Here is a 22,047-nt window from a genome sequence, read left to right as displayed (position 1 = left end):
TTACTGTACTGTACTCACCTATTTTTGGTGGACTGTGGGTAACTGAAACCATTCAAAGCAAAACTGCATGTGAGAGGGGACTACTGTATTTTGGTTTATGTTAGATATATCTGAAGTCAATAATTATATATGTGTGTGTGTGTTTACATTATGCACACACATGTATTTAGGATGCTCAAAACCATCATGGCAATAAAAAGGGGAAATCAATTTTTTGTTGCATAGTGGATGTTAGACAGATGAATTTAGTAAACTGGGTTGCATAGCTAGAAGGACTGGTTCTAGAAAGGTTATGGGAACTGGGAAACTGGTCTGGGGCCAGATCAAAGAAGAATGACTTTAGGTCTATCTTGAGAAGACTGTGTTTTCCAGAACTGACTCCAGAAGGACTCCTGAATCCTCCACTTTTTGTGTGTCGTATTGGTAAGTTCTCCAACTTTCAAGGGGGCTCTATGCATAGAGAAATTTTCTGTGCACGTGGTTTCCTTGGGAGAAATGGAGAGTAATTGAGAGCTGATTACCATGCCCGGGCACACTCATAGGAACCTGCCAAACTCAATAACTAAAGAGGCCTTGACATGTTTCCATTTCTGATTCTGCCCTTATAAAATGTGTTGCTAATTAAAATAACTGCCAGCTCAGACTCCTGCAGGGAAACCCATCCACGTGCTCAGAGACTGTTGTTTTCCATGTTTCTAGCTCTGGCTAAATAAATAAAGCCTATAAAACCAGCAGCAGAACCCAACTATCTGGGGCAGCTCGAGAAGGGCCCTTCACCATGTGTAAGTAATCAAGCAGTGTATTAACTCAAACTTCCCTGCACTAGAGAAGAAAAGGGTTAAAGAGCAGATTATGCTACTTCCACACAGTGCTATAGGCATGTTTGATTTGGCAAGTGGATAAAGAAGCATAAAAACATGTCCTGACAAAGTCAAGTATTAAATCAAATTCAGTATACTTACCAAATTGAATTTGGAGTGTGTGTCTTTCTTTTTATCTGAACCATTGTTTGTGCAATTGCTAAAATTTATATCTGGTCATGTTATTCCTTGCCATTCCTCCTTCATTGGTTTCCCATTGCCCTTCACATGAAGTTGAAACACCTTCACATGGGTAGAAGATGTTTTGTGATCCAGACCTCAGCCCTCTAGCTTCTCATTCCATTGTTAGTTCTTTGGCCATACCAAACTACTTGCAATGCCCTGAAAATGCCATACTCTGTCTTCGTCTCATGCCTTTGCACATACTGTTCCATCTGCCCTGAATGCCCATCATATGTATCCTTACTTCCATGGTCAACTCATAAACAACTCAACAACCCATGTCAGGAATCCTCTCATTTAGGGAGTCCTCTCTGACATCCTTTCTTCCCCACTTTCACCCCCTCAATCTGGAGAGATACATCTTTTGAGCTTCCCTGGCTCTTATACTTGCACTTACCAATTACAATTGACATGAATGAAAAAATAATCTGCTCCATACCAATGGTTAGAACCCATCTGAGGGCATCCAACACCCTGATATGGAACATACCTGATTGACAAAAGAGGGCTTGCAAAGCTGAAACTGTATGGAAGACCGAAGATCACAAGTACTAGCCAGTCTTAGAAATGATGTATTAATTAGATATACGAAATGATAAATTCACACATTCATTCATTTATACTTTTAATAGATTTTTATTAAGCATGTACTTTGTTCTAGGCCTATAAAGAGTGCTAGGGATTACAGACGTGACTATGACCTATGTGGACCCTTACAGCTTGGAACTTGCAGTTTAGTTAAAGAGACATACATATATACAAGCAATTATTTTTACTCACACACTTGATTAGACCTACAAAGTAAAAGCAAGACATTGAATGAGGGTCTTCACTAGGGAGCTCTAACCCAATCTTAGAGTCAGGGAAAGTACCCCTAAAGAACTGCTATAATCCCAGCACTTTGGGAAGCTGAGGCGGGCAGATTACGAGGTCAGGAATTCGAGACCAGTCTGGCCAACATGGTGAAACCCTTTCTCTACTAAAGATACAAAAAATTAGCTGGGTGGAGTGGTGCATGCCTGTAATCCCAGCTACTCAGGAGGCTGAGGCAGGAGAATCGCTTGAACCTGGGAGGCAGAGGTTACAGTAAGTCGAGATCACACCATTGCATTCCAGCCTGGGTGACAAGGCAAGACTCCATCTCAAAAAACGAAACAAAACAAAACAAAAAAACTGCTATTGGAGGTGAAATAGTACAGATATCTGTGCTACAAAGCAGAGCATGAGCAAAAACATACCAGGAAAGAGAACAGCATATGCAAAGCCTAAGAAGCAGGAAAAAAAAGGACATGTTCAAGGAATCAGAGAAAACCATAGGACATGGAGCAAAATAACAAAAAAGATACAGAGGAAGAACATGAGCCTGGAGAAGCAGATGGAATGCGGATTATGCAGAGCCTCATGAGACAAAGTAAAACTCTTGCATTTTCTCCTAAGTGTGATCAGAAACCACTGAAAGGATTCAGGCCTATTTTAAAATCCAATTTGCAGTGGATTTAAATGGATTGGAAAGTGGAGAATGGATTGGAAAGGGGCCCAAGTAGATAGATTAGGATGCTGTCGCAGTGTTTTTTGGGAGACAGGGTGGCTTGCTCTAAAGCAGTGAGAGAAACAGTGCAGAAGATGGAGTCAAGAGATGTTGAGGAAGTAGGATCAATGGCCTTTAGGATTGATTGGCTGCTGGATTGAAGTAGAATATGGTATCAATACTTAACACAAATAGCTTCATTCATTTGACAAATAGCTATCAACTGCCTGTTATGTGACAGGTGAGTGAGGATGATGCCTTATACAAGCCCCTCAAACATTGTAGTGCAAATCTGTAAGAAAACATTGAAAAGTTTACTTTATTTCTGACACCGAATTGACTGTAATATAGGCTTTTTAAAAGTTTTCCACTAAACTTTTCTTGAGTCAAATGTTGAGCTGGTCACAACACCACAGCCTCATTTCCTTTATTGGAGGCAATACTTTGTCCATGGTTGTGCCTTGTGGTTTTACTTTCTTGCTTCATCATTAAATTCTACTTTGTCCATCTAGGATAGTTTGAGAATATGTCCATCAGCCCTCACTCCCTGACTTGACTATGACCTATGTGGACCCTTACAGCTTGGAACTTGCTTCAGTCTCTTAACACTTGAATTCTGCTTCAGTCTCTTACTAACTGTATGACTTCAGGCACACAAATAACCTCCCTAACTTCAGGGTTCTCCTCTCTAAATGGGCCCAATTTGATAGATGTTAGTATCACTAATATCTTTATGGGCAATCAGATGATGAAGAAAAAAGACTCACCTCACCTATGATATATTCTTGCCAAAAACTTTTAAGTAGCATATAACCTAACCTTTAGATCCAACTTCCAGCTTGCTGGAAGCAAAAGGAATAGGCATCATAAGAAAACGACACCATGAGGGAACAGGATTTGAAAATGGACACTCCACATGATAACTGGCTTGACCTCTTCAATTGGCCTAGGAAGTTGGGGCTGCTCTAGATTAAAAAAGAGTTAAGAGACAAGAGACATAACAGATATGCCATATGTGGTCCTGATTGGTCTAAGTTTGAAGATAAAACTGGGATGCAAATGTGAAGATGCGGATATGAAAATTATAGTAGATGATATTAGGAAGTTGCTGTTGATTTTGTTGTTAATTTTATTAGATATTATTATCTGAAGGAAACAAATCTTACCATTTAGTAATCTATGACAAGGTATTTAAGGGACAAATATCCTGATACCTCTGTTTTACTTTGAAAGTTGTGTGTGTGTGTGTGCATGTATGCATGTGATTATACCAATGAACTAAAATATTACGAAGGGTTATTAACTGTTATTTCAAGCCAGGTGATATACATAGGGGGTTCATTACACTAGTCCCTCTACTTTTCTGCATTTAGTAATAAAAAGTGAAAGATAAAATTATATCCATACTACGATGTTGTAAGCATAAGGGACGTGTACAAAAAGACCTAATTTGGATGAAATATCATTAAATAAATGAGTATTCTCTTTCATAACAATTTTCTTTTAGTGTGTGCATCAAAACCTCAGTCAAGTCCAGAATCTCATTGCATTCTATCAGCAAAAGTTGGCCAGAAATCTCTGGAGCCCCTTGGAGGGTAACATGGATATGAGTTGGCCTGCTGGTGAGAAATAAAAGTAAAATTCTAAGCCCTCCAATCAACTGAATGGACCCTCTCTTGGCCAAGGGGACCCAAAGGTAACCCTGAAACTGAGTTCTTGGCCATGATGAAGTAAGAGGTCGGAAACACCTTAGACCTCCTGTCACCAGTAACCTTTCTTCTCTAAGGTTAAACAGAAACCAGCTTTTTATGTTTGTCTGTTTTAGACCAAGTCTCGCTGGAGTGCAGTGACGTGATCTCTGCTCACTGCAACTTCCGCCTCCTGGGTTCAAGCAATTCTCCTGCCTCAGCCTCCCAAGTAGCTGGCATTACAGGTGCGTGCCACCATGCCCGGCTAAATTTTGTATTTTTAGTAGAGATGGGGTTTCACTATGTTGGCCAGGCTGGAACTCCTGACCTCGTGATCCACCCATCTCGGCCTCCCAAAGTGGTGGGAAGATTTTACCACTGGTAGTAACCAACTATCTGAGAGTGCCTTGCCTTTTGGCCTGATAAGAGACCACTGACCATGGAGTTGTCCTACAGATAATGCATAGTAAGAGTTTTCCTATCCTCTGCCTCACCTTTTGACATCAGAAGGCAGAAAACTACACCCTCGAATAATGCTAATGCTGCTGTTTTTTATACATGGGACCTATGAATGGGGCATGAAGCTTAATTGCACATGCGTGCGTTTCTCCTTTCATAAATATTCATGACTCCTCTTATGGCTTATTAAATATGCATATTCAACCACTCTGCTCAGCATAAATTCCTGTTCCCTTTGTCCTTATCTCCAAGTGTCTGTTCTCAGCTTCTGACCAGAGGCTATGCTTCCCAGCCTACCAGAAGGGCTATCCTGCAGGCTGCTGCTCCTTATGAGAAATAAAAATCTTCTTTATGAATTGATGAACCTTGTCATTCTTCAGTTGACACTGGCATCATGCTTGCTGAAGTAAACTTTTTAAATGCCTGGCTCATTCACTACTGTGGACAGAAAGTCCGCAATCCTTTTAGAATTTGTAAATCAAAACTCATACAGATGTTCAAAAGCGTAGAAGTGTTCAAAAGTGGAAAGATCTTTGCTAAGTTGGTCACATGGTCCTTCCACACAAGTAGTGATACTGGCCCAAACATGGTTTGAAACCTCACATTTATAAAGGGATCTTACTGGGTTCCTAATCACAAGCAATTTTCCTGACATTCTTTGTTTCCCTGAGGTCTTCCCCTTATACTAAAGAAAAATAAAATAACTCCAACACCTAGGGAAAGTGGAAGAAGCACTACATTGAGGACAATGTCAGGAGACATAAGCTTGCTGTGTACTGCAGATGTATTATATACATACACATTCCTGTTTGATCTCACTGCTTTAGCAATTATGGGTAATACCTTCTTTCACCCTCAAATGTGTCCAAGTTCAATGATAAACTAGCTGGTCCTCCTAAATATACAGTATGTTTCTCTCCTGGGTTCTGTGAACTGGCCCTTTTTTTCATCCTTAGGCAATCCCTGTCCTGCCGCCCACTTCTCCAAGCCACCTTGCACTGAGGCAGCCATATCAGTCTACTTGCAAGTGCATCTGCGTGCTATGCTTGCTCTCTCCTATATGGTTGTGCATTTGCTGACAGCCCTACCTTTCCCACCCTTCTTTCTTTGCTTGGCTAACTCTTGCCCTTTCTCAAAGGCTTGGATTCCAAGTCATCCGCTCTGGGAAAATTTTTGGATTCCACAAAGGAGAACTGGGTCTTTTTCTGTTGTTTTTCTACCAGGGCCAGGACAAAGGTGAGGTAAGTGAGGCATCTTGGGTACAAAATTTAAGGAAACCCTCATTCTCAGGGTGGTACAAGTACCAACTCTGCAAGTCCCATGACACTGAGAGTACAGGTCTTCTTAAGTTTTGCATCCTAGTCACCTAACTTACTTTACCCTATCCTGGCACTGGTTTCAACAACATCTCATATCCCTCTATCATGATTACACTGTAGAATTTATTTGTTGATCTGTCTCCCTTATGGAAATGTAAACTTTTGTAGCTGAGGAACCACAAGTTATTCATTCCTACAACCTTAGTACATAGCACTATGCCTGACACACAGAAAGTGTTTATAAATGATGGTAAAATAGAAGAATAATGGGAAAAGTCAAATGGTATTGGAAACACATATGGTATTAGAAACTTATTAAACTATCCAAGACCAAATGGCATCTGCTGGAGAGCTGGGAGAGGATCTACAAATCGAAAAAAAAAAAAATGGATAAAATATAAAGTTCATCATCTGAAATATTTCTAGTAATAAAACTACCTGCCAACTAGGGAAGCCTGAAAAAGACGGCCTGAGTACAAGATCTAAAACATCAGCAAAGATTTGGGTAGGGTAAAATCAGATTGTCCACCAAACCATTAAATCTAGGTTTCCTCCAAAGAGAGAATCTTCCCTGGCCCTTTCCATCCTTCTCTATATCCATTTACATGATATGTTCATGCTTACAGTTCAGAAGGAATGGCATGGGGCATGGGCTGGACATTGATAAACATCTTCAATATGCCCATCATCATGCTAGGCTGCAAAGATTATAATATTTAATCAGCACAACAGTGCAATGAAGCAAAAGCTCGTGTCCCTGTTCTATGGATGGGAAAAGCCAGAGATGCTGTGTAACTTGTCTGAAGCCACGTAAGCTAGGAGGTGGATGAACAAAAACATCCCCAGTATTCAGAGCAATTCAAACAAATGTAATTATCATCCCACAAAAAAATTCTTACAGACTAGAAATAAAAATATATTCATGAAGCACTTATATTTATTCATGCAAAAATCAGATCACCTACTCGGTGTTCTATTGTTAGTGGAAAGCCCTAAAAGTTTGTGCAGGAAAACTTTGTTGGGATGGAGTTGTGGGAGAGAGGATAGATACTGAATAATTCATAGATAGCTTTAGAAGAGCAAACATAATCTCTTATAAAACGTTCTTCTGGGGCGAATGCGTGAAAATTGCAGTTACCATGTTTGCCTTAGTGCCAAAAGCCACAAGACCAAAGAACCCCAACAACAACAACGGCATCTCCTGAAATGGTCCCAGAGAGAAACACCTCCTGCATGTTGTGCCTGTAAATAACATAAGGTAGGTCTTTGTATGTGGATTAAGGCAGATAATAAGACTATTGTACAGACACTTTTCAGGATAGGTAGCTGGCAATTGGTGCACTGTTTTGGGGACGGAGGAGGCAAACTTTTTAGGATAAGGAGCTAAAATCTCAACCTTGTTTTTGCATGTGTAAACAGAGTCTTGGCCTTCACCTAACAGACTTACTGAGGTATGACTTCAGGACTCATGGTTGGCCCTTTGATTTATGTGTTTCATGGACAAAATGCTATTGTGTAGGAGCCCTCTGAAAGCTTCAAAAAGGTAATTAAGGGTGAAACATTTCTCAGTTCATTTACAAAGTACTCACTCATCATTCCCAAAAGCCAGCATCGGGAGGGCTCAAGTGATTTCAGTCAAACTGCTCCCAACCAAAGCCCTACTTTCTATGACAGAGTTACAAATGCTTTTAGCTCCATTTTGCATACACTCTAGAGAACTTCTTGGCATGGTCCATAAAGCGTGTTTTCATATTCTTTGGGTTTCATCTTTGTAGCACAGCCTCATGGAAAAACATCACATTCCAAGTGAGACTGGGAAATTTCATTCACCATAGTGGTTGCCAATAACATGTGGGGAGTTTATGGGCCCTCCGGCAAGCTCATCAGCTCCAAACAAAATGTGTTCACTGCAATTTCAGCTGATTCGTTTCCATAAGATGCAAGACGATGCTATTTACTAGATATCTTAAGACCAATTTAAGTCTCTAAACTATGGTGGAATTAGATATACACTAGTTTTTAGCTCAATACTGTATCATTAGAGTCTTAGCAGGGAACAAAATGGTATACTCAAAAGGGTTTAGCTGAATATAATTTCATAAAGACAGGATCTACAGACACATGTGCAACGTTAAAAGAATCAACAAGGAATGGTTTAGACATCCAGGAATTGTCAATAGCAGGAAGGTCTTATTGTCCCAGGTAGAAGAGCCAAAGATAGAACTTGAATGCTGGAGCCTTAGAACAAGCATAGCTTAATAGACCTAGAGTGGTAGAAATGCAGCCACAGCTCAGTGCAAGGCTGTGAGGATACAGAAGAATAAATACCTCAATCTCTCTCTCCTTTCACTTTCTAATCACTTGCTGGCATTTCTCACTGACGAAGCCCAACCAAAAACCAGAGGGCAGGGAGATTTGTGATACTCATTATAGAGGTCAGTCTCCTGGGGATCCATGGCAGCTAGAAGAGAAGGTAAGAGACTTGTCTTGGGGGAAAGGGAGTGGTCTGACAAATGGAAAATAATCAGATGGCCTAAACCAACTGATTTCAGATTTACTCCAAGACACAGAGTGGCAGAATGAACATAGGTGTTGACGTCAGGAAGATCTAGATTCAAATTCCACCTACTAGTGGTGAGATGCTGGTATCCTTTTGGAGAAAACCTGTTGAACAGCTTCAGGAGAAATCCAACTTACGTCTCTAAGTTTCAGTTTCTTCACCCAGTTAACTAGAAATAATAATGAGCTATCTAATTGAGTTATTGGGAATATTAGATAAGTTAACCAAGGAAAAGAGCCTGACAAAATATTTGACACATGAAATGTGTGTGATATTTGTTGGTTTCCTTCCCTGTTAGATCTTTCCATCTGGTACTCCTATAGGGTAAGCTGCCTGCCATGTTGAGGTGAGAGAACCAGTCTGACCATTTTTTTTTTTTATTATTATGGGGTTTCTGTGGGGAAATCCCCTGTTGACTCACAACTACAATGATGAGTGGGACTGTCTCATTCCTGGAACCTTGTTTGCTGTAGCCCCCCTGTCAGGAAGGAACCAACCATTTTGCTGGTGTCACTCCACAGAAGAAAACCTATTGGGACATTTTCAGTAGAACAATTTTCTCTCTCTCCGGGGACACTGGTTCTTAAGTAGCTGTTCTCTTCATTGTTGTACAAATCTTCACCATTTCTTTAGCAAGTTTCATTCCCCCTTCATAAGCTGATGCTCAAAAAACTTGCTTTTCCTCCTTGGGTGTATTAGCTGTTGACAAGGTATGTCAGCATATTCCAGGTCTGCTTTTGCAAAACCTTGACCAGTTCAGTTCCTGATAGGCCATCTCCTTTCTACCTGAAGCCACCAGGGAGGTTTTTATTTGTTGTTGTTGTTGTTGTTTGCTAGTTTTGGAACAGGTATGACTTTTGACTGGACCCTTGGAAATGGTACTGGTGATTGAAAAATAAAAAGCCACATTAGTCATTTATTTAACTACTCTGATTCAAACTAGTACTTACATGCTAGGCATATTCCTGATTCTCACCACCATTCTGTAAGATAGTGTCTTATTTTAAGTTTAGGAAATTGAGCCTCAGATAGATGGGACAACATGTCTAGGTACTAAGAGGCAGAACTGGGTTAAAGACCATAGGTCTACATGAATCAAAACACAGGATTTTCTTTATCTTTAAGATGGTTAATGAGTAATGAGAGTCAATTGAAAAATTTTCATCTAGCCATGATCATTTAAAAATATAAATCACAAGCCTGTGAGTTTTCCTCAATGACATGGGATAAGTCTCTCTCTTCCCACTGCTGACCACTGCTCCTGTCATAACATAGGTGACTAATTAATGTTTGTTGAATTAAAAAATGATTGACCATATGAATCATCGATACAAGATATATTTGTCTCCACACAGCATTTTTCTAATGCATATTTATATTTTATTTGACAGTGTTTGCAAATTGCCTAATATTCCCCTTCAGCACAACTTGTAGAGTGGAAATGCTTCCATATGCTAGATGTTTCCCTTCATTTGACTGAAGGGGAAAAAAGACTAAGAAAAAATCACATAGTGGCTAAGTACCCATATAAACACAAGTTATAGCATGTACTGTTCACAAATGGTATATTTTTGAAAGGGAGATTTTGCAGAAGTTATTAAAGTAGACATTAAATTTGGATTAATATGCGTTGGAAAATGTCCTTTCTCAGCTGAATATAGTTTTATATGAATACACTATGTTTTAGGAGGTAGAACAGCGAGGAAGAAGAGCATGGGCTCTGGAGCAACTTCCTATATTCACATCTAGGCCCTTTTACTTCATAGCTGTGTGACTTGGGTGGCTTACTCAATCCTATCCAGATATTAGTTTAACTCCTATGTAAAATGGAGCTAAGAACACTATTTCCCTCATGAGATGGTTGAGAGAACTAAGTTAACACAGGTGTAATAATTAAAATAGTGCCTGGTAAATGGCAAGGCTCAATAAATAGTATCCATAAGCCCAATAAAGTCTAGTTAAGAAAAGCCGGATCTGTTCTATATTCTCCATCCCCATTAAACCTGCCTTTTTCAGGAGCTCATCAAGTCTTGCCTGACTTATTTTACCCTCAAGCTCACACTTCATATGGTTACTGGAGTGAATTCTTGAAGACTCACATTAAACTAGACCCTCTGTTTTCTTGAAACTCTGCCATTGTTCTCTGTCAACTTGATGAATAAGTACAACCCTCAAAGCATGATGTTCAAGGTCCTTTATGAACCCATTCCCCATTCCTCCTGTGGCCTCGTTTCTCATCATGTCCACATACATGCTATACTACAAGTACCAAGGGATGCCCAAAGTAGAAAAGTCATATGGGCTTGTTGAATAAGAAACACTTGAATGACAGGAGTGAGTAGCTAATTTTGCTGTTGGGCTCATGAAGGCTACAGAGAAGAAGGAATATTTAAGTTGTGCCTTAAAGAATGAGTTGATATTTGTCAAGCAGTGTCAGGTAGAAGGTGACCAAGTGTATCACCTGTATTGAGGGAAAGATTTATACCCTGACACAGAAAACAAGGTGTACTCATGGAATGAGAACCTGTGTAATGCTGACAGGGATGACCTAGAGGGAATGCTTAAATGCTGGAATGAGGAAGAGGGAATAGGATCCTTAAATCTAGCATGAATGCCTGGTTGGATAGTTTTGTTAATGGAGATGAAGGGTATACAGGAAAAAGCGTGTGCGTGTGTGTGTGTGCATGTGTGCATGCGCGCACATGCACACACACTTTGAGTGAGAAACAATCAGTGTCTGTTTTGTATACATGCATACAAAAACCACCTGGGACTATTTAGTACTAAACTTCCAATCTTTTCCCCAGTCCCACCCCCAGACCTGCTTCTGTCACACTTCCGCTTCTCAGCAAATGGTTTAAGTGTCCACCACGATTCCTCTCCCTTGCACCCCACATCTGATCCTTCAGAAAATTCTGCTGCCATTTTCATCAAAATAGATTCAGTATCTGATCATTTTTCACCACTTGAATGGCTACCACTCATCAGAGCCACCATCATCTTTTGCAGGATTATTGAAATAGCCTCCTAAGCTGCCCCTTGTTTTCTACCTTGCCCTCCTTCAGCCTGTTCTCAACACAGTGGCAAGGATGATCCTTTTAAAGAGAAGTCAGATCCTGACTCCTCTGTCCAAAGCCTCTCAAGGCCAGCCCATTTTACTCAGAGTAAAATCCCAAAGTATTCACAGCGCTGGTCTGCATGACGCACCCCTCCCAACACTGCAGCCTTGCCTCATTACCTCTGGGGCTTCCTATTCTCCTGCTCCAGACTTCTCTGCACCACTCTGCCATCTTGGATTCCTTAGCATTCCTCAGACACACCCAGCATGCTCTGCGTAGGAGCCTTCCAGCAACTGTCCCCCAGTCCGGAATGGCTTTTCCTCAGGTGCCCACCTAAGCAGCTCCTTCTCCTCCTTCAGGTCTTCACTGTAACATCACCTCTCCAGTGAGGTCTCCTATGGCCACCTTCCCTAAGAGGTAGGTTCCCTTCTGCCTCTGATCTCCCAATCCCTCCTTTCTGTTTTTTCTCCTTTAGTACGTATCACCATCAATCTTACTCTATACTTTACCTTTAAATTTTATCGATTGTTTGTATTTCTCCCACTGTCTTGCGTTGATAATATATGTTCCACAAAGGCACTGATTTCTGCATTGTTTTCCACTGTAGTCCTTGTACCTAACAGTGCCTGACCACAAGTTATAATACTTAATAGATATTTGTTGAATGAAAGAATAAATCCAGGTGGGAGTTACAGCGATGTGTTTCTACAAGAATCTGGTATTTGCAGGGCAGACCTGAGTTAAAGATAGATTTGGGAATCCTTAGCAATGAAATGACAGCTGCATGAGAGTAGCTGACATACCAAGAAAAGGATATTTTAGTGAGATTTTAAAAAAAACAACCAACATAAAACCTGAAAAAAATAATAAAGACTCTGCAGATGAAGCAGCAGAGTTGAGAGCCACAGCCTCAGGGTTATAGACTTGTGTTAAAAATCTTTGCTTCCCCATTTACTAGCTGTAGGACTCTGGGAAAGTGACTGGACCATTCTTGGCTTCCCTGTTCTTAAGGGTAATTAGAAAATAAGATTTCCACTTCAGAGTGCTGTTAAGAGGATTAACCAATAAACTGCATGTAAACCAGTTAGCAGAAGTTAAGAAAGAACATAAGTTCTTGTTGTTGATACTAACACCATCACATTCTCAAAATCCAGGAAAGAATCCTGAAAAGAAAAAAAAAAAGGATATGTAATGGAAGCTAAATGAGGAGAGGCTTTCGAGAGAGAGGCAGTAAATGGTGGCTGTTGGTCTGCGGCTGAGGCACAGTATGCTGGGAGATTCATAAGGCTCCAGGATAGAGCTATTTGTGAGAACAGTTTGACTTGAACCAAAAAGTCATAAATCCCATATTTTAAAATAGGCTAATGTTTTGTGGAAAATAACAATAATTGTCCTAGAAAAAAAAATCAAATGAAAACAAAACAAAACAAAACAAAACAACACTAGGCCCTCAATTGTGTCCAGCTGACAAATGTAGGAACATGGTGACCCAAAAACTTGCTTCTCTCTGGTGTTTAGGAGATTTACTCACTCACTAGTCAGAACTAGTTTGCTAGTTTATGAGGTTAAGCTATTGTGCAATATTGTTCAGCTGGCTCTGTGGGTGTTTATTTACAGATGGCTGCCATCTTGATTTATTGTCTGTCAAATTATAATTATTAAGGATGGAGTTAATTGTCATTTCAACCACCTGGTAATTACCCACTGTGCTTTCATGTGGTGACAAATCTGTCTTTTAGATCAAAACTGGAAGGTTCATAAGATATTTCACTTCCATGTTCATCTCCATTCATGTCTTGTTCAAAATAAAAGATTAGTAGACATTATTGATACTTTTAAGTGTAATTTGTGAGCCTTCAAGTACAAGAATTGCTGATTGTCGTAAATACTTTTTAGTAGTAGGACTGGTATAACAAGAATCCAGTGACGTGAGTTACAATAATTGAAATTAAAATTACAAGTCATGTTCTTTCAAAGAGTGGTCTAATAAAAAATTTAACAATGCCCCTAGTATATTCCATCATGCATCACATAGAATGATGGTTTATTAGCCTCATTATTTGTTTGCGCCATTGTTTACCAAAGCCAATTTATCCTCATGCCCTCTGAACTTTTAGGACAGAATTCAGCAGAGACAGTACGGTTACCCTAGTCTTATAAGGCATTCGTCACTTCCACCTAAGGCTACAAAAGGGATTTTCTGCTTGCTTCATTAGGGAGAATCTGATAGTACCCATGGGAATAAAGAGAAAGAGAAGTTTACGTGCCATAGAAGCTGCATTCCTCCTCCCATTTTTGGTCTCTAGTCTCTTCTTCATGTACTTTTCCTTTTTCAGCTTTTCTGAATGTGTACATTTTCAGGAGGGCATACATAATTTGTTAAATTAGGCAGCAGAGGGTCAGATGGTAGCTTTCCTACCAAAGCACTACCCTGGGATGCTCCCATCATCCAATCATCTTTTTTGTCTCAGGAAACCCATCAAGCAAGCATCATGTGTCCAGGCTTATCTAGCTTTTAGAGGAAGAGCATAGAAGGAAGAAGATCATGTCTCTCTGGCTCTCAGTATTTCCATGCAGAATCACCTTGTATTTGACAAGAGCCAAATCAGAGTCTTTGGTGGCCATGAAGTCTCACCTTGGCATCTGCTCCGCAGTGAGACAGCCTGTGCTGATTTCTGCTAACATCCCTTCCCAGCCAAAGAGGCAGCCATCCAACAGGCCCAGAGAAAATCTGGGAGCAATTTCTGCTTTCCTTCACCACGTGAGATTGTGAATCAGTTCATTGAGGAAGAAAAGCTCAGGGTTAGAAGTGGGTAGCTAGGACCACCCTGTCCTTGCTTCCTTCCTGCCTTCTTGCTTTTCTTTCTTCCTTCCTTTCTTCCTGGAAATCTTTGGCAAAAACACAGGGCTGTTAGCTTCTATAAAGAAAACGTGGAAAATCTGATAACATGTCAGTAAAATTCTTCTAATGGCAGATTAGGCCATCTCACCATCAATGCAAGATTATAACTGAGATAGATATTTCTGTAAAACTCTTCTCTTAATGCCAATGTGAGGATTATTGTATTCCTTGGCCCAACATGGAGACTAGGTCCACGAAGGGGAATTTTCTTTCTTGGTTGAAAGTGTACAAGAACTATACTTTATGAAATAAACAAAGCTCTGTATGAAACCTTAGTCTACTCCTAGCCTGTTCTATTCAGATATCATCAGGAACTTTTCAATGCAAAGTTGACAGCTAAGTTCTAGAGTGGTTTGAAAATTGTACTGAAAGAGTGGGTAACTCTTTGAGGCCATTCCATTCTCTAGGAACCATTAATTACTGTCATGATGATTTATATGAATGCATCCATTATCTTCATATCAGAAAAGTACTGCTCAGTATTTGCTTCAAAGTCTTGTGAGAGAAGTTGCTGTCTTTGTACCTCCTACAGAAAACAGTTGAATGGGAAGAGTTTAAATGACAGGTTTGGGGACAATGCTGTGCTGGTCAGATTCAGATTCTCCCTTGGTCTTTTGATACTGTATGAAAGACAAGCACAAATCCTCTTCTTTATCCTGCTTGTTGTTATGTCAACTTGGAATCTCAAAGGGAAAAGGAGTGAACGAAATAGCATATTTAAATTTATCAGTAGAAAATGAAGTATATCTATCACATTTTCTTTCCTTGAAATCATGGGTCCTAAAAGCTTGAGGAAGCAGCATTACTAAGCCCAGTAGGAACATCCTAATTACCATCCTGGCCAAAGGGTGGGTGGGAAGAATGATGACCTGAGAGTCAGCGGACCTGGGGTCCAGTCTTTGTCTGATATTGACTGGTCAGAGCACCTTGAACAACTCAATTCTTTTCTCTAGTCTCAGTTTCTTTCCTTGATATGATGAGATTATCGATAGGATTTCTCACAAATCTGAATTCTCCCAGAAGTTGAATGCTGCTGGAGAATGGGTGAATCACTTGGCAAACCTCTAAGTCCTGGCTGAGTGTCTGCCAAGAAGCTTCCTCTTATCACCACTATCAAAACCTACTCTTAGGGCTATACAATTGTTGGCACCCATCAAATTAGTAATTTCATTCCTGGGAGTTTACTGTAAAGAAATATACTCCTTGGGAAGAAGGAGAGAACTACATTTTTTAAAAGTTGCTAATTGTGTAATTCAAAATTTGATGTAAGCTCAATGGCCAACAGTTGGAGAATGGACCAGATGGGCTGTTTAAGTCACGGGAACTACAAGGAGAAATGTTTTTGATAATACAAGAAAGCAAAAAGCATTTGCTCTGTGGATTGCAAATATGCATGTGAACAAGATAAATATAAGAGGAGCAGACATCGTTGGTATACCTTCTATGGGTTGGGCACCGTGCTAGGCATTTGATGATATTAATCATCTCACTTTTCAGAACAGCCATGCAGATAGGTGCTATTGTTACCAATTTACAGATTAGGAACCCAAGGCTGAGTTAAAGTCACTTGCCAGATCACTACCGCTGTTAATGGGCTAGTGCTCAAGATTCAACTGGATGTACAGTTGATCTTTGTTGCTATAGTAGTTCTTTGTTGTTATAGTAGTTATGATCTATAAAGTCTCAGTCTCTTTGAACACTGAATTAGTAAATACTGAACAGTTGCCCTTAGGGGAAATACAGGTTTGTGTTCCTGGAAGTCTCTGTTCACAATATTTTCATCAACCAATCAATATAATAATATAACCTTGTTTTCTGTGTGCTTCTGTTTAAAGACACCTTATTTAGTATATATTGTCCATTCATTGATGTTGAACTCATGGCCAATAGCACTATAAGCTCAAGCCTGAATGAAATTTATCTAACATACGTATTTTCTCTGTAAGGCACATCACAACCTTCTTGCACTTAGGAATGCTAGATAGCACTTCAGTACTATGTTTAGTGGTCATTTTAAACAGTGACATCACCAAAAAAAAAAAAAAAAAAATGGGAAAAGCATGGCACCAAACAGACTGAGAAGAGGACACATGTTTACATCATGAAAGCTGAAACCAGAAGACAGTGTCTTCTTATTCAACCTCAGCTGAGAACAGGTGTTTTGGGCAACTCAAATTTTTCACTGCTCTGCACATGTACGAATAACTTCGAAATTGCCATACGGATTTTAGGGTTACAAATAATTTTAGCGGGTAAACAAATTCACAAATGTAGAATCCAAGAATAGTGAGAGCCGATTGTACATTCATTCATTGGGCAAATATTCATTGTGTCCCTATGATGTGCCAGACACTGTTCTAGTCACTGGGGATTCAGCAGTGAACAAAACAAAGCCTGTGTCTGACATTCTGGGGAAAGGGTAAATGCAGGTAGTAAAGTACATCATGGTCAAGATGGTGATAATCTATGGAGACAGATTACACTGGGAGTGGAGTAGGGAGGGATTAGTGGAGGGGACGCTATTCATACTGGGTAGTCAGGGGGAAGCCTGACAGGTAATATCTGAACGCTCAAAGAAATCAATTCATATGGACATGTGTGGAAAGAGCAATTTGGGAAGTAGGAACATGCAGTGTAGATGCTGAGCAAGAAACCAGGATGGCTGGAGTTGGGGGTGGCAGAGGGGAGATGAGATAAAGACTGGGGTTGGCAAATGATGTAGTATTCTCAGACTTCAAAACCTGGGCTCTCGAAAGGAACATGGGATGAGGATGCAGTATCAGCACTGGGATGCGTTCTAAGTTGTCATAAGGTTGGCAAAAGAAAAAGACTATGTGCTTTTGCTCCTGGGAAATGTTCCAGTAAGATCCAAAGAAAGAATCTTTGCAAAGGGGTGGAGGCTTTGCCAAGGCCCCCAGACCTCTACTTCATCTGAAGCTTCAGGGTGGGCACCTGAGGGTGCCTCTTTTAGGGAAGTGACTTAAAATCAGCTTGGGATTGGAGGAGATTCTCTGGGAGATAACCTGGCCCAGAGCTGCAATACTGAGGACAATTTCATCAGCATTGACAGTGCATCTGAGGAGAGGCTGGTCACAACAAACAAACCATCCCCAGGACAACAGGAGGAGTGAAGGCAGAGGATTAACTTGTACAAAAACACTGCCCAACCAACTCAGCTCTGCTTACTGCACTCGTCAGAATATGAATGCTACAGCCCATGTTGGAGTCAGTTGCAAAACTCATCTGCAGTTAGACATCCTAAGACTCAACCCATACTACTGACTGATATGGAAACTGAGGCCCAGCGAGGGAAAGTAATGAACATCCCATCAATCACCAAGGGAGGGGCTGAACCAGGATGGAAACTTAGCTCTGGTAAAACCATCATTCTAGACAGTTATTCCTAGAATTTTAAAAAAGAAGAAATTTGACAGAATTCCCAAGTTTGCAGAAAAGCCACTGATTGAGCTGTTGTGTTTGTGTCCATGCAAGCAAATGCAGCCACCTCTGCAATTCAGTTTAGTGACTTTATTTACTTATTTATTTTGGCAACCTGGCCATTCGACATCTGCCTCTTGGAGTGCCCTGTGGAAAATTGTGTGGCCATAATATGAGCCTCTCCCAAAAGAAATGTTCTCAGTCAGCAAAGGTGGTCACACTAGTTGGAAGAGTCAAAAGGAATTAAACTCCTGTCCTATGTTCTTTAGATCTAACTGAGGCAGTGGTTCCTTCTTTAATAGCTTTTTGTAGGAAGGCCTGTTGTTTGTGAGGCTGTCTGGCTTCAGGCTTCTGCCTATCTTCTGTGAGGCACTGAATCCCAAAAGAAGTGGAAAGTGGTTGGGCAGGGATGGTGGTGTGCTGGTAAACCCACTCTCTGGGGGATGGTGAAGGAAAGCCTTGGTTTCCTGAATTTGCCCAATATCTGTGGTGTAAATACTTTCCCCATGGTGGATTTCAAGCTACCAAGGATTCACAACCAGCTCACAGAATTCCTGAAAATTTAACAATCCACTCTCATGCGCCTGCTCCAGCCATTTCCAGCCCACCTCTGTAGCTCTCTAACGAGCAGGGCCTCGTGGATGAGACTGGAGAGGGGAGATGTAGCTGATTCTGTTTAATTCTGTGAAGTCAAACCACACCTGGGAGGGTGTGTCTGGTTTCAAAGCCTACATTGTAAGAGGAACATAGACACACTGAAAATTGTTCGATTTGGGCAAGAAGCAATTTCATCTGAAAAACCCACCGGGAGAACTATTGCTGGAATGAGAATCCAGGGGAAGAAAAACACAAGGTATCCTGGCCATTGTTTCCAAATCTCTGTGGGGCTGTAAGATACTTTTCCTGAGGCGTGGAATCTGAAGGAATGGGATGGGTAGGCGTCTAGAAGCGGGAGGCTGATTTCAGCTCAACCTAGGACTTTTCAGATAAAGCCACCCAGAGAAAGGCAGAGCTGCCTGGCACCATGAGGGATGCCATCACCAAAAGAATAGCATAAAGAACATTGGGCACCCACTAGGTGGGGCTGTGGCCGTGGGGACTCCAGGGGCCCCTTCTAGTTCCTGGGGTCTGATCCTGCAACGGACTCTTCTTCCTTTTCCTACGTAGCCAGTTTTATCTTGTCACTTTCCACTCCCCTTTTCTCTTTCTCCTCTCTCCTGGGCTCTTTTTCTTAGCTGCCTTTAGCCTCTTTACTGGGTTGACCTTCCTTCTGGGACATTGACCTCTAGAGCTTTCTGCACAGAGCAGACCCAGCCCCTTCTCTTTCTCAGCACCCACTTACGCCTCTGGGGGAGAAAGCAGGGGCTCTCCTCGTCTGATTTTTCCTTGCTTTCTCTTCTCTCTTCCAACATTCTCAGCTCCACATTTATGATTGAAGAAGGGCAAATAAACAAATTGAAACTGAAACTGAGCTTTGGCCATAAAGTGAGGACATCTGGGAGGCCTGCAAGGAAATTTACATGCTTGCCTGGTTTCAGGTTGCATATTTTGTGTTGCCTGGTAACAAGCCCAGGGTTCCCTTTCATGCTTTATTCTCCCCCTATCCCCTGTTTATAGTGTAATTACCACTGTGACATCATAATCCCTCATTGAACAGCTGTCAGGGGGGCCCAACTGCTGAGTAAACAGGGCTTTATAATCTCTCCTCCCACGGGCTGGTTTACTAAATAGATCAATATTTGGTTTGTAGGCACAGAGATTAGGAGGTGGAAATGTCTTTTGAAAAAGCCCAATCTCTTCCCAGGGCCCCGAGTGCACCTGAGAATGCTGAAAGAAAAGCCAAGTTCACGGACAGAAAAAGAATCACCCAAGCTGCTTTCACCTGCCTACGATTTCCCGAGAAGCCAGTTTGTCTTTAAGAAGTGAGACCCATTTGAGAATGAGTAATGTCTTAGGCTCTTTAATGCTTAGGGAATTCCACTTTCTTCTTTCGCTCGGCCTCCCCCTGAGCTCCCCTTTCTCTGTCCCCAACTCCATTTTATTTAATCTTTCTAAATGGATATTGTAGCCTCAGGGACTAAAAGAATGACACATAGATAAACAGGAACTAAGCTCCTAAGCTTTTCCCCTACCTGCCATTTTCCTCACCACGCATGAGGATTAGAAGCTGCACAAAGAAAGCAGTCTCGGAAGTTTGTCAAATAGAGATTTCTCGGTGATGGTTTGGGAAAGGATGATTTAGACCGTGCCTCTCCTGGGTCGGGAAAGTGACTGAAACACATAACAGCAGAGAACTTGAAGTGCTGGTTTGAGCTTCAGGAGATTTAAGTTCTAACCCCAGTGCTGCCTGTGACTTGCTCTGTGACCTGGGACAAGTCCCTTGTGGATACAACAGGATATGTGGGCTACAAGGATCTCTGAGGCTTCTGCCAGGTAGGCAAAGTGGAGTGTTAGACCAAGCTGGGCTCAAAACTTTGTCCTGACACTAGTAAACAGCAAAGTCCTCAAATCACCGGCAACTATTAAGAGTCGCACTTGCTTTGCTGTAAAAAACGGGAGAGTTAATGAATTCGCTGTGAAGACTAAATGAGATAATGAATGGGCACACCTCGCTGGGGGTGTGATACTTTGTAGGTGTCTTTTTAAAGCATAATTCCTATAAAAGTAATTGCACAATTCCTATAAAATCCTAAACTATGGTTTTAAAAAAAGGCTTGGAGGTAAAAATTAGAAGGAAAGGAAAGTAAAAGAATAATAGCAGTCAACACCAGTGTAACCCACTCATAAGAGACAATGTGCCTTTCACATATATGATCTTCGGTAATCTTGACAACAACCTTGAAGAAGAGAAAAGCACCACATTTATTGATCTCTTTGGGCCATTCACTGTCCTAGTTTTCGCAGTCATCTTGGTGGGTTATTTTCCTATTTTGAATGCCGGGGTCCAAGATTACCCAATTGGTGAGTGTTGGAGCCAGCTCGGGTGATTCTGGTTCGACATCTCTAGATCCCATGACACAGAAGTGGCAGGATCAACGTGGAAAGCAAAGCAGCAAAATGATGAGGTGCTAAAAACTAATGACCTAGGTGAAGGAAAGAAATATTTACACAACATCATATGCTTCTTTCACAGTTGTCATGCAACATCATAGTACTTTGCTGATTCAATCGTTTCACAGAGTAATTAGAGTCTGTCTCTGAAAAATAAAATACTGCAATTGGCTGCTGTCTCTAGGACTTTGTGACTTCCTTTGGACAGGTGGTTGCAAAAAGCCTACACCTTTAAAAGTGCCCCCAAAAGTTAATGAATCACTGTGAAGACTAAATGAGATAATGGATCTGACACACCTCTCTGAGTACCCAGAATGGAGGAGATAGTAGGCTATGGCACATGGTAGGGGAGGGGTTGGCTTCAGACAATCTGCAGAAACCCAGTTTCCTGATTTTTCTGTGCAAGGAATAGCACAGGCATCTGATAATTCTACTATTCTCTCTGGCTGGTGGCCGTCTCTTTGAAAGACTGCATGGTTTCAGTTCAGTTTCATATAGATCTGTGTGTAGATCTGGACAGCGATAACATTCCTTCGTGCTAAGTCAGTCCAAGATAACTAACCTGTTTCCAAGATCTAATTTTGTACGTGGGAATCTTGCCTTGCCCTGATTTCCAGACCATAGGCAGGCTTGCAGGCTGTAGCAGGGGAAGACCCCATGCTTATTCTGGTGCCCTGAGCAAGGCCTCCTGCTCTACTGTTAGGCAGAAGCACCTGTTCCCCACAGGAGGCGCTGTCTTTTGCTGGAAGAGCTCAGTTTCCCTTAAGGGGAAGTTCCTTAGGATTTAAGGCCTCATGACTATCTCAAAACCTGTGTTTATTTGCCAGTAAAGAAAATAAATAATGTGTACTAAGGGTTCCTTCCTATATCAGCCTCTGAATTATATGCTATTTTTCTTTAAAGCTACAGCCCTCTGGTGACTACCCATAAATTAGTAGTTCTCAAACTGTAGTGTGCATCAGAACCACCTGGAGGGCCTGTTAGAACACAGGTTTCTCTG

At 41.1% G+C, this 22,047-nt stretch overlaps 2 long non-coding RNA genes across 2 annotated transcripts; one reads left to right on the top strand and one right to left on the bottom strand.

Annotated features, from left to right (window-relative positions):
- Window positions 1–8,111: 8,111 nt before the first annotated feature.
- Window positions 8,112–19,567, bottom strand: LOC103878161. The gene is made up of 2 exons (XR_004177964.1): window positions 19,339–19,567; window positions 8,112–9,478 (listed from the first exon to the last, which is right to left on the bottom strand). It is a non-coding gene; the product is annotated as an uncharacterized LOC103878161 (long non-coding RNA).
- On the top strand, window positions 18,168–19,939 carry LOC110741371. Its single transcript, XR_002517474.2, has 2 exons — window positions 18,168–18,849; window positions 19,801–19,939. It is a non-coding gene; the product is annotated as an uncharacterized LOC110741371 (long non-coding RNA).
- The last annotated feature ends 2,108 nt before the right edge of the window (window positions 19,940–22,047 follow it).

The sequence above is a fragment of the Papio anubis genome, chromosome 13 (genome assembly GCF_008728515.1).
Source record: "Papio anubis isolate 15944 chromosome 13, Panubis1.0, whole genome shotgun sequence".
Lineage (NCBI taxonomy): Eukaryota > Metazoa > Chordata > Mammalia > Primates > Cercopithecidae > Papio > Papio anubis.
The sequence above is the reverse complement of the archived record's forward strand: the minus strand, read 5'-3'. Positions and strand labels throughout refer to the sequence as shown.